Source organism: Zea mays, chromosome 2 (genome assembly GCF_902167145.1).
Source record: "Zea mays cultivar B73 chromosome 2, Zm-B73-REFERENCE-NAM-5.0, whole genome shotgun sequence".
Classification (NCBI taxonomy): Eukaryota; Viridiplantae; Streptophyta; class Magnoliopsida; order Poales; family Poaceae; genus Zea; species Zea mays.
In genome coordinates this window covers 169,891,191-169,905,352 of record NC_050097.1, presented here as the reverse complement: position 1 = coordinate 169,905,352, position 14,162 = coordinate 169,891,191, and positions in this window count along the sequence as shown.

The window sequence follows — 14,162 nt, the reverse complement described above, 5'->3', positions numbered from 1 at the left end:
ACACTTGGTGCATGCATAAAACAAGCATAAGCATAACTTCTCAATAAAAGTGTACCTCGTTTCAGCATCCACCAACCTTAGATATGTCACCACATGCTCCTTTCTCTCAGTTTCTTGTGTCAGAACAACACCAATGACCTTATCTTCAGCTGCAATGTATAATCGGAATGATACTCCTGCTCGTGGTGCTTTTAATACTGGAGCCGAAGACATGTATTTTTTAATGAGATGAAATGCTTCCTGCTGCTCTGCCCCCCAAGCGAATTCGGCATCATTCTTAAGCCGAAGGATAGGGGTGAAGGCATCAATCTTCCCGGCTAGGTTAGAAATAAACCTTCGTAAGTAATTCACCTTGTCGAGAAACTTCTACACTTCGACCTTACAGGTCGGAGGTCCCACATTCCGAATAGACTTGATTCGGTCAGGGTCTATCTCTATACCATGTTCATGGATGACAAATCCTAAAAACTTACCAGCCGACACTCCAAAAGCACATTTACGTGGGTTTATTTTCAAACCATACCAACACATTTTATCAAAGGCTTTGCGCAAATCAACTACATGAGAACTAAACTCAGCCGATTTGACTACAATATCATCAATATAGACTTCCACAGTGTTTCCCAATAGCTCATGGAAGATCAAATTCATAGCCCTCTGATAAGTACCACCAGCATTTTTCAGACCAAATGTCATGACAACTCATTCAAATAAACCAATGAAGCCTGAACATATAAAGTCCGTTTTAGACGCATCTCTTCGGCCATGAAAATCTGATTATATCCGGCATTACCATCAAGAAAGCTAATAATTTTATTCCCTGATGCATTATTGATTAATGTGTCGGCTATGGGCATGGGATACTCATCTTTAGGAGTTGCTCTATTTAAATTGCGAAAATCAATGCATACTCTAAGCTTACCTGACTCCTTCTCCACCGACACAATATTGGAGACCCATTCTGGATATCTGCAAGGTCTAATAAAATCAGCTTCTAGCAGCCGGTGGATTTTGTCCTTGATTCGTGGGACGAAAGGTCTGAAACCGGACTTAATGGGCAGCCGATGCTCTACGATCTCTCGGCTTAATCCCGACATCTTAGTGTAATTACAAGCAAAGCAATCCGAATATTCCTTCAATAGACTGATCATCTCATTTCTAGGATCGGTCTCCAGGGTCTTGTTTACAAAAGTCGGCCTTCGAGTTTTACCATCTCCTATGTCAATCTCCTCCAAAGGATCGGCCGATGTAAACCCCTGTCCTAGTTTATCAAGATCTCTGAATTCCTCTATCATGTCCCCCACAGAGGAATCAGATGATCTTTGTGTGATGGCGGACTCTCCAGTCTCGGGGGCCGGATTATCCGTAATACTGTCTTTATGCTGTGGTAGATGTTCGGTCTTAAAGTCCGAACTGTTTTGTGAAAGACCATACCATCTGGCCTTAGAAGTCGAACTGTTCGTGACCAAGGACTCATGAATTTTGTGTGTACTCATCATTTAAACTTTATTTAGAATTTAGTCGATTCTCCATTGGCTCTAGCATTACAGGAATGAAACCCTTCTTATCTATACTTATGAACTGATAATCAGAAAAATCTACTCCTGTGAGACATGTAGCAGTCTCATAAGTCCAGAGTACAGGGGCATCGGCCACAGCGATACAGGCCGATACATCAGCATGTACTTGCTCTATATCATCACCTACCCATTGTATCAACATTTGATGTAATGTAGAAGGTATACATTGGTTGGCATGAATCCAATCTCTGCCTAGGATTAGACTATAATTTCCTTCTACATCAGCGACGAAGAATGCAGGAGCAAGGGTCTTAGTCCCGATGGTTAATTCAACGGACGTGACTCCCCTGGCTTTGATCGAACTATCAGTTCCAACACCACTGAGGGTCATGTTAGTTTTGACAAGTTCATCATCTTGTTTACCTAATTTTCTGTACAATGAATAAGGCATTAGATTTACAAGCCGCCCCTCCATCTACTAAAATTTTAGCAATCGGTATCCCATCAATGTGACCAAGCACGAAGAGCGGCTTTAAATGATTTACCGATTCCTTTGGTTTGGTAAAGACGGCTTCTTTAGGACCAAAATCAAATTGGGCAACAACAGGTTCATCATCACCGACAATAGTACAATCGGCGGAAAATGTAATAACATTTACATCCATACCTAGGCGTTCTGGAGAAGCTTCATAGTCGATCAGATCTTCTCCCAGTAGGTCGTTGAAAGTCGCCTAGAGGGGGGGGGGTGGATAGGCGAAACCTGAAAATTAAAATTTTATCCCCCAACTAGATCCCTTGATTAGTGGTTAGAACAAGATATACAATTATCGGAGTATAAAAACTAAATCCTTGCTTGTAAAGAGTATTGCTTTCAAATAATGCGGAATTGATAAATCAATACTACTAATAAGTCTATGAGAATAAAGCAAGAGTGCTTAGGCAAGGAAAAGCAATAACACAAGTTTTCTCTTGCAATGAGTTGCTTCACTAAATGTGAATTTAACTTAAAGCAACACCAAATAGAATTAGCAAAGAGTAGTGCAAGAGAAACTTAGAAGGGAAAGAACAAACAAATCACAAGCAATAAGCACACGAGACACGGGTGATTTGTTTTACCGAGGTTCGACCCTCGAAGGCCTAGTCCCCGTTGAGGAGTCCACTTAAGGACGGGTCTTTTCAACCCTTTCCCTCTCTCCACCGATCACACAAGGATCGGCGAGCTCTTCTTCTTTTCAAGGACCACTCTCGATCCCACAAGGACCACCACACTCTTTGGTGTCTCTTGCTAGCTTTTACAAGCCTCCAAAACTTTGGAGGAAGTTCGATGGGAGTCAATACTCCACGCGCAAATGAACACAAAGATGTAGCACACACTATCTCTCAAGGAATCTCACAAGGCACTAGGGCTAAACTCAATTGAGTAGCTCTCAATTGCTTGCTCTCTCTTTTGTGTCACTTGTGTTGGTTGTAGTGGTCTAAATCATGTGTATAGGATGGATCAATGAATATATGTGGTTGGGAGGGCTTGAGTATGTCAACTAGATGACTTGGAATGTTGCTTGGGCTCCCCCACCTTGAAGTGGCCGGTTGGGGTGGTATTTATAGCCACCAACCAAAATGTAGCCGTTGGAGAAGGCTGCTGGCAATGGGTGCACCGGACAGTCCGGTGCACACCAGACAGTGTCCGGTGCGCCAGCCACGTCATCCTATCCGTTGGGGTTGGAGTTGGTCGACCGTTGGAGGCTTTGTCCTCATGTGGCACCGGACAGTCCGGTGCCCCTCTGTCCTTCTGCTCTGACTTCTGCCGCGTGTACTGTTGCGCACTGTTCGCTGTCAGAGTCGACCGTTGGCGCGAGGTAGCCGTTGCTCCGCTGGCGCACCGGACAGTCCGGTGTACACCGGACAGTCCGGTGAATTTTAGCGGAGCGGCCTTCCATTTTCCCGAAGCTGGCCAGTTCAGAGCTGCTTCACTCTGGAGCACCGGACACTGTCCGGTGGTGCACCGGACAGTCCGGTGAATTATAGTGGGCTGCGCCTGAGAAACCCGAAGATGAAGAGTTCGAAGACAATCCTCCCTGCTGCACCGGACACTGTCCGGTGCCACACCGGACAGTCCGGTGTGCCAGACCAGGGAGCACTTCGGTTTCTTTTTGCTCCTTTGTTTTGAACCCTGTCTTGTTCTTTCTATTGGTTTTTGTTGAATCTTTGACACCTGTAGAACATGCAATCTAGAGCAAGCTAGTTAGTCCAATTATTTGTGTTGGACATTCAACCACCAAAATCATTTAGGAAAAGGTTTAAAGCCTATTTCCCTTTCAGTCGTCCTCCTCCATTGATGTCGGTACGTCGTCGGAGGCGTCCTGGTGTGGTGCGGATGGTCCGGACTCAGGGGTCGGACGGTCCGCGCCTTCTGTAGCTGGTCAAGCCTTTTTAGCTGAGCTGTCTGCCATACCTGCAGGGTACTGTACAAGTGTTGTTTTATTTTCTATTTTTGTGGTCGTTTGCTTTTCCTCAACGACCTTTGGTCTCCATTTCTTTTGCGGTGGCGGGTACTGTGGATGTGTGTCATTGAATATCTTTTCCACCTCCTTTTCCTGGTTCTCTTTTGCTCTTAGGCGTTGTAATTTTCTCTTTTGGGACCGTGTCGATCCCGCTGGGCACCATCGAGGCATGGAGTATTTTGGATCGACTATTTTGATGGTAGTCGTATCTTCTTTTTTGGTTGTGTTGGCCGATTCACCAAAAATCATCGGCCCCTCATTACCTTCCTGTATGATGACATCTGCAGTACCTATTTTGATGATGTCCTTTTTGTCGTTCTTTCAGTTGCTACAGGCATATGCCCCCCTGCCGGATTGGTCGGCCTTTGAGGCCGAGCACTCCGGCAATCTTGTTGGGCCTATGTCTGGTGACAGGATTGAGCGACGCTCAATCGGTCTTGTACTGGAGGTGCTAACCTGTTGAATCTCAATTGGATATGGTGGCATGCCCCACATTTGATTTGGGACATATGGTGGAGGTAAATATGTGTATGGATATGGCATAGGTGGATAAGGGGGTGGAGGTGTCCATGTAGGTATGTTAGGTCTCAATTGGACAGTATAACCTTCCATTTCTTCCGATTGGTGGGGTGGTCCAATCGGTCTTACCCGATATCGCTCACGAATGGGCGAGCGAGGTCGCTTTGCTGGCCGGTCACTGGGGCCGGCCTTCTTTTTCACATATTTGGATAATAATTGATCGAAAGTCGGGCCGGATTTGACCACCCGACCAGCTGCTTTAAATGTATTTGTTTTCAACGTACCTATCTCTGGTCGTCGTGGTTTGAAGGTACGCGGTCGTTGCGGGTCTTATGATCAGACCGTCCGCTGGAATTCTCCGGACCGTTCGGTGTGGTCCCGGACCGTCTGCGCCTGTGCGGCGGACCGTCCGAGATGCGCAGCACGGGCTCTTATTCCTTGGTCTGCGCTTGCCCCCCACCGCTGGAGGTCATGATTGTTACCTTAAGAGTCTCCCCTCCATCGGGAGTCTTCTCAGCCACCACTTTCCTGCAAGAAATTTTATGGTTGCCATCGACCTCTCTTGTGTTGCCGATGATTATCTCTTTGTCTTTGCCTTTGGATGTGTTTGGTTTGACTTTTGGCTTTGGCTTTTGCCCCCCTAAAAGCCAAAAGCCAACCAAAGGGTTGTATCCAGAAAGCAGCTTTTTCTAAAAGCCGACTTTCTCGTAGTGCAAATCTGAAAGCACCCCTGGACCTGCTTTTAGTGGCTTTTCGGATGGAACTGTGAAAACATATATCGAAGAATTTTTAACGACTTTTAGTGGTTTCCACCAAACGGTTTTTAGCTTTTTAACAGCTTACAGCCTACAACAGCTTTTTCCACAGCTCATAACTCACAGCAACTTTTTTCACAGCCACAGCCCAACCAATCGGATCCTTTATCGGTTGTGTTTGGCCGAACCAGGATCCTCTTGCCCTCAAAATCGATCATGTTCATCAGAAAGGGCTCCGTGTCCACCTGCATTTCCTAAAATTTCAATCGTCCTTCGTTAATGGTCGATTGAATCTGTCGATGGAATACATTACAATTATTAGTGGCATGAGAAAATGAGTTATGCCACTTGCAGTATGCATGACGTTTCAGTTCGTCGACGGATGGAACATTGTGATTTATTTTAATGTTGCCATTTTTGAATAATTCATCAAATATTTTATCACATTTACCAACATTAAATATAAATTTAACCTTCTCTTGACGTTTCTTTTGAACTGGCTGCAAGGAGGAACAAGCTGAAGATTTGGCCTGCTTTGGCCAAACCATTTCAGCAGTGTATACCTTTGTTGATTCGTCGTCCAAGCTACTTTGATCGCACTCTACTATGTGGACGTTGTGACGAATGGTTTTGGCAGTCTCTTTGCTTCGGCTTTCATAGGCCAAAGCTCTCTGGTGTAATTGTGCTAGCGTGAAAAATTGGATGCCTTCTAATCTTTCTTTTAAATAATATCGCAGTCCTTTAAAGGCTAATCCTGCTAGCTGTTTTTCTGCTAAGTGTATTTGGAAGCATCGGTTTCTTGTATCCCGGAACCTTTGAATGTATTCATTAACCGATTCATCCTTCCCCTGTCGCAGGGCCACTAGGTCTACCAAATCTAACTCATAGTCACCGGAGAAAAAATGGTCATGGAATTTTTGTTCTAACTCCCCCCATGACGAAATAGAATTAGGAGGTAAAGTGGCGTACCATGCAAACGCGGTTCCTGTTAAAGATAATGAAAATAAACGCACGCAAAATGTTTCTGTGTCGGACAATTCTCCTAATTGTGCTAAGAACTGGCCTATGTGTTCGCGCGTGTTTTTTCCTTGGTCACCCGAAAATTTTGCGAATTCGGGTATCCTGGTTCCCTGAGGGTATGGGTGGTGATCAAATCGGCTGTCATAAGGTTTCTGATATGATTGCCCCCCAGGTACCATGCTTACTCCGAGCTTATCTCGGAATGCCCCGGCTATTTCTTCCCTCACTATATCGATGTGAGAGCACCTAGAGGGGGGGGTGAATAGGTGATCCTGTAAAAACTTAAACTTATAGCCACAAAACTTGATTAGGCGTTAGCACAGTTTATACCAAGTGGCTAGAGAGGAGTCAAAACACAATAACCACAAGAATCCAATCACAGAGATGACACAGTGGTTATCCCGTGGTTCGGCCAAGTACAAAACTTGCCTACTCCACGTTGTGGCGTCCCAACGGACGAGAGTTGCACTCAACTCCTCTCAAGTGATCCAATGATCAACTTGAATACCACGGTGTTCTTGCTTTTCTTTTCTCAATCCCGTTTGCGAGGAATCTCCACAACTTGGAGCCTCTCGCCCTTACAAAAGATGTTCACAGAGAATCACAGAGCAAGGGAGGGATTAGCAACTCACACACAACACAAAGATCACAGCGAATACGCACACACAAGACCCAGACTTGAGCTCAAAAGACTAGCACACTAGAACGGAGCTCAAATCACTAGAATGTCGAACAAGTGCGCGAGATTGATGTGTGAGTGATTAAGAGTGCTCAAAGAATGCTTGGTATACTCCTCCATGCGCCTAGGGGTCCCTTTTATAGCCCCAAGGCAGCTAGGAGCCGTTGAGAGCACATCTGGAAGGCTATCCTTGCCTTCTGTCGTCGGGCGCACCGGACAGTCCGGTGCACACCGGACACTGTCCGGTGCCCGATTTGTTTCCATAAAAAGCGAAGCCGACCGTTGCCGACCGTTGCAGATCTGGCGCACCGGACAGTCCGGTGCACACCGGACAGTCCGGTGCTTCCTTCCGACCGTTGGCTCGGCCACGTGTCGCGCGCCGATCGCGCGGCCGACCGTTGGCCCGGCCGACCGTTGGCTCACCGGACAGTCCGGTGCACACCGGACAGTCCGGTGAATTTTAGCCGAAGTCGCCGGAGAAAAACCCGAGAGCGGCTGGTTTTCTCCGCGCTGGTCTGGCGCACCGGACACTGTCCGGTGCACACCGGACTGTCCGGTGCCCCAGCCCGAAGCAGCCTTTGGCTTTGCACAGCCACTCTCCACTTCCTTTCTTTTCTTCTTCTTCCTGTTTCTAACACTTGGACAAGATATTAGTACACAAAACCAATGTACTAAGGCTTAGAAACATACCTTTACTTATGATTTGCACATTGTTCATCTATGGGCATATTTTCACATTTAAGCACTTGTGTTGACACTCAATCACCAAAATACTTAGAAATGGCTCAAGGGCACATTTCCCTTTCAATCTCCCCCTTTTTGGTGATTTATGCCAACACACCATAAAGCAACTAGAACAAGTGCAAAATCACTTCAAATAAAAACTCAAATTGGTTTTGATTCAATTTTGGCATATATGGATCATCCTTTGCCACCACTTGGTTTGTTTTTGCAAATCAAATTCAAATCTCTATCTCTAAGTCAAACACACATATCGAAGCACAAAGAGAGTCATTCCAAAAGAGATTGATCAAAGATTTCAAAAACTCCCCCTATTTCCCATAATCAACACTTCTCCCCACAAGAAGCCAACTTTTGAACATAGAGACAATAAGAGATAATAAAAGCTTTTGACAAAACAAAAACTCTATTCTACTATTTTCAAAATTTCTCAAGTGGTAGCTGATCCATTTATCACTTTGGCCTTTATTTTCTCCCCCTTTGGCATCAAGCACCAAAACGGGATCAATCTTGGCCCTTTAACCCCATTGCCTCACAAAAATCTTCAATTAAGATCAAATGGCAATAAGAGTTCATGAGATGAACTTGGAATTTGTTACCCTCTCATCGGAGTGCAGTGGAAGTCTTTCATGGTCCAAGTCCACCTTTTCCCTTTCAATTCTCCTTCGAGACTAAGTCAAACAAACTCAAGCATATGGTTAGTCTCAAAGGGTCAAGTTGTAACACATCTCCCCCTAAAACTGTGCATCACTTTGCAACGGACTTGTGAGGTCCAGGGAGTGTTTGTACAACTTGAACACCACAATAAACAACAAAATGCAGAATGAACATGATCAAAGGCATAAACACATGTATGCTACAATTCAATCCAAGTTCCGCGAATCTAAGACATTTAGCTCACTACGCAGCCTGCAAAAGGTCTTCTCATCTAGAGGCTTGGTAAAGATATCGGCTAGCTGGTTCTCGGTGCTAACATGAAACACTTCGATATCTCCCTTTTGCTGGTGGTCTCTCAAAAAGTGATGCCGGATGTCTATGTGCTTTGTGCGGCTGTGCTCAACAGGATTCTCCGCCATGCGGATAGCACTCTCATTGTCACATAGGAGTGGGACTTTGCTCAGATTGTAGCCAAAGTCCCGGAGGGTTTGCCTCATCCAAAGTAGTTGCGCGCAACACTGACCTGCGGCAACGTACTCGGCCTCAGCGGTGGATAGGGCAACGGATGTTTGTTTCTTAGAGTTCCATGACACCAGGGACCTTCCTAAGAATTGGCACGTCCCCGATGTACTCTTCCTATCGACCTTACATCCAGCATAGTCGGAGTCTGAGTATCCAACTAAGTCAAAGGTAGACCCCTTTGGATACCAGAGCCCGAAGCAAGGCGTAGCAACCAAATATCTAAGAATTCGCTTCACCGCCACTAAGTGACATTCCTTAGGATCGGATTGAAATCTAGCACACATGCATACGCTAAGCATAATATCCGGTCTACTAGCACATAAGTAAAGCAAAGAACCTATCATTGACCGGTATGCTTTTTGATCAACAGACTTACCTCCTTTGTTGAGGTCGGTGTGTCCGTCGGTCCCCATCGGAGTCTTTGCGGGCTTGGCGTCCTTCATCCCAAACCGCTTTAGCAGATCTTGCGTGTACTTCGTTTGGGAGATGAAGGTGCCGTCCTTGAGTTGCTTCACTTGGAACCCAAGGAAGTAGTTCAACTCGCCCATCATCGACATCTCGAATTTCTGCGTCATCACCCTGCTAAACTCTTCACAAGACTTTTGGTTAGTAGAACCAAATATTATGTCATCGACATAAATTTGGCACACAAACAAATCACCATCACAAGTCTTGGTAAAAAGAGTTGGATCAGCTTTCCCAACCTTGAAAGCATTAGCAATTAAGAAATCTCTAAGGCATTCATACCATGCTCTTGGGGCTTGCTTAAGTCCATAGAGCGCCTTAGAGAGCTTACACACATGGTCGGGGTACCGTTCATCCTCGAAGCCAGGGGGTTGCTCCACGTACACCTCCTCCTTGATTGGCCCGTTGAGGAAAGCGCTCTTCACATCCATTTGGAACAACCTGAAAGAATGGTGAGCGGCATATGCTAGCAAGATACGAATTGATTCTAGCCTAGCCACAGGAGCAAAAGTCTCCTCGAAATCCAAACCTGCGACTTGGGCATAACCTTTTGCCACAAGTCGAGCCTTGTTTCTCGTCACCACCCCGTGCTCGTCTTGTTTGTTGCGGAACACCCACTTGGTTCCCACAACATTTTGCTTGGGACGAGGCACCAGTGTCCAAACTTCATTGCGCTTGAAGTTGTTTAACTCCTCTTGCATGGCCGACACCCAATCCGGATCTAGCAAGGCCTCTTCTACCCTGAAAGGCTCAATAGAAGAGACAAAGGAGTAATGTTCACAAAAATTAACTAATCGAGATCGAGTAGTTACTCCCTTGCTAATGTCACCCAGAATTTGGTCGACGGGATGATCCCTTTGAATCATCGCTCGAACTTGGGTTGGAGGTGCCGGTTGCGCTTCTTCCTCCACCACAAGATCATCTTGTGCTCCCCCTTGATCACACGCCTCCTGTTGATGAACCTGTTCATCGTCTTGAGTTGGGGGATTCACCATAGTTGAGGAAGAAGGTTGATCTTGCTCTTCTTGTTCCTGTGGTCGCACATCACCAATCGCCATGGTTCGTATAGCGGCCGTCGGAACATCTTCTTCATCTTGAGCTCAAACTCATTTTGAGCTCTCCTGAGGAAGCGCTTGAGGGTCCCTTGGGTTTCAGACTTATCCTGCAAAAAGAACACCCAAGTGAAGCGGGAAAAGTCATCAACAATTACTAGACCATACTTACTTCCTCCTATACTCAGATAGGCGACGGGTCCAAAAAGGTCCATATGCAGCATCTCCAAGGGTCTTGATGTCGTCATCACATTTTTGGTGTGATGAGAGCCTCCCACCTGTTTCCCTGCTTGACAAGCTGCACAAGGTCTATCTTTTTCAAATTGAAAATTAGTTAGTCCTATCACGTGTTCTCCCTTTAGAAGCTTGTGAAGGTTCTTCATCCCCACATGTGCTAAGCGGCGATGCCACAGCCAGCCCATGCTAGTCTTAGCTATTAAGCATGCATCTAGACCGGCCTCTTCTTTTGCAAAATCTACTAAATAAAGTTTGCCGTCTAATACACCCTTAAAAGCTAGTGAACCATCACTTCTTCTAAAGACAGACACATCTACATTAGTGAATAGACAATTATACCCCATGCTGCACAATTGACTAACAGATAGTAAATTGTAACCAAGAGACTCTACTAAAAACACATTGGAAATAGAATGCTCATTGGAAATTGCAATTTTACCTAACCCTTTTACCTTGCCTTGATTCCCATCACCGAATATGATTGAATCTTGGGAATCTTTATTCTTGACGTAGGAGGTGAACATTTTCTTCTCCCCCGTCATATGGTTTGTGCATCCGCTGTCGATAATCCAGCTTGAACCCCCGGATGCATAAACCTGCAAGGCAAATTTAGGCTTGGGTCTTAGGTACCCAACTCATGTTGGGTCCTACAAGGTTAGCACAAATCTTCTTAGGGACCCAAATGCAAGTTTTATCACCTTTGCATTTAGCCCCTAACTTCCTAGCAATTATCTTTCTATTCTTTCTACAAATTGCAAAGGAAGCATTCAAAGCATGATATATTGTACAAGATTCATTTACTACTTTCCTAGGAGCATTATGAACTACATTTTTCCTAGGCATTTGGTGAACAACATTTCTTCTATCATGCATAACATGAGAACTAGAAGCGGTCATAGCATAAGAGTCATAAGCATGTGAATCAAAAACATCATTTCTAGTATGTCTTCTTTCATGATACAAAAAGGCATGGTTCCTCTTAGCACTAGTAGCCATAGGGGCCTTCCCTTTCTCCTTGGCGGGAATGGGAGCCTTATGGCTTGTTAAGTTCTTGGCTTCCCTCTTGAAGCCAAGTCCATCCTTAATTGAGGGGTGTCTACCAACCGTGTAGGCATCCCTAGCAAATTTTAGTTTTTCAAAATCACTTTTGCTAGTCTTAAGTTGAGCATTAAGACTAGCCACTTCATCACTTAATTTTGAAATGGAAACTAAGTGTTCACTACAAGCATTAACATCAAAATCCTTACACCTAGTGCAAATTGTAATATTTTCAACATACGAGTTACTTGCTACTTCTAGTTTAGTAGTTAAATCTTTAATTTCACCTTTTAAAGAAGAAATGGTTTCATTACAAGTAGAAAGTTCACAAGAAAGTATTCCATTTCTTTTAACTTCTAGAGCAAGTGAATTTTGAGCACTAACAAATTTATCATGTTCTTCATATAAGAGATCTTCTTGTTTCTCTAAGGTTCTATCCTTTTCATTTAAGGCATCAATCAACTCATTAATCTTAGCTATCTTAGTTCTATCCAATCCCTTGAATAAGCTAGAGTAATCAATTTCATCCTCACTAGATTCATCATCACTAGAAGAATCATAAGTATTAGCATTACGAGTGATTACCTTCTTTTCCCTTGCCATGAGGCAAGTGTGATGCTCGTTGGGGAAGAGAGCCGATTTGTTGAAGGCGGTGGCGGCGAGTCCTTCATTGTCGGAGTCGGACGAGGAGCAATCCGAGTCCCACTCCTTGCCTAGATGCGCCTCGCCCTTTGCCTTCTTGTAATGCTTCTTCTTTTCCCTCTTGTTTCCCTTTTCCTGGTCACTATCATTATCGGGACAGTTAGCAATAAAATGACCAAGCTTACCGCATTTGAAGCATGATCGCTTCCCCTTGGTCTTAGTCTTGCTCGGCTGTCCATTGCGACCCTTTAGCACCGTCTTGAATCTCTTGATAATGAGGGCCATTTCTTCTTCATTAAGACCGGCCGCCTCAATTTGCGCCACCTTGCTAGGAAGCGACTCCTTGCTCCTCGTTGCCTTTAGAGCAATGGGTTGAGGCTCGTGGAGTGGACTGTTCAATGCGTCGTCAACGTATCTTGCCTCCTTGATCATCATCCGCCCGCTCACGAATTTTCCAAGCACTTCCTCGGGCGTCATCATCATGTACCTGGGATTCTCACGAATATTGTTCACGAGATGAGGATCAAGAACGGTAAAGGACCTGAGCATTAGGCGGACGACGTCGTGATCCGTCCAACGCGTGCTTCCGTAGCTCCTTATTTTGTTGATAAGGGTCTTGAGCCGGTTGTAGGTTTGAGTTGGCTCCTCTCCCCTTATCATGGTGAATCGTCCAAGCTCGCCCTCCACCAACTCCATCTTGGTGAGCATGGTGATGTCGTTCCCCTCGTGAGAGATCTTGAGGGTGTCCCATATCTGCTTGGCATTGTCCAAGCCACTCACCTTATTGTATTCTTCCCTGCACAAAGATGCTAAGAGAACAGTAGTAGCTTGTGCATTTCTATGAATTTGTTCATTTATAAGCATAGGGCTATCCGAGCTATCAAATTTCATTCCATTCTCCACAATCTCCCATATGCTTGGATGGAGAGAGAATAAGTGACTACGCATTTTGTGACTCCAAAATCCGTAGTCCTCCCCATCAAAGTGTGGGGGTTTGCCAAGAGGAATGGAAAGCAAATGCGAATTCGAACTATGTTGAATACGAGAATAATCAAATGAAAAGTTCGAATTGACCGTCTTTTTGTAGTCGTGGTCGTCGTCCTTTTGGGAAGAAGAGGACTCATCGCTGTCGTAGTAGACGATCTCCTTGATGCGTCTTGTCTTCTTCTTCTTCCCATCTTTTCGCTTGTGGCCCGAGCCCGAGTCATTGGACTTGTCATCCCTTGGCTCGTTGACGAAGGACTCCTTCTCCTTGTCGTTGATCACAATTCCCTTCCCCTTAGGATCCATCTCTTCGGGCGGTTAGTCCCTTTCTTGAAGAGAACGGCTCTGATACCAATTGAGAGCACCTAGAGGGGGGGTGAATAGGTGATCCTGTAAAAACTTAAACTTATAGCCACAAAACTTGATTAGGCGTTAGCACAGTTTATACCAAGTGGCTAGAGAGGAGTCAAAACACAATAACCACAAGAATCCAATCACAGAGATGACACAGTGGTTATCCCGTGGTTCGGCCAAGTACAAAACTTGCCTACTCCACGTTGTGGCGTCCCAACGGACGAGAGTTGCACTCAACTCCTCTCAAGTGATCCAATGATCAACTTGAATACCACGGTGTTCTTGCTTTTCTTTTCTCAATCCCGTTTGCGAGGAATCTCCACAACTTGGAGCCTCTCGCCCTTACAAAAGATGTTCACAGAGAATCACAGAGCAAGGGAGGGATTAGCAACTCACACACAACACAAAGATCACAGCGAATACGCACACACAAGACCCAGACTTGAGCTCAAAAGACTAGCACACTAGAACGGAGC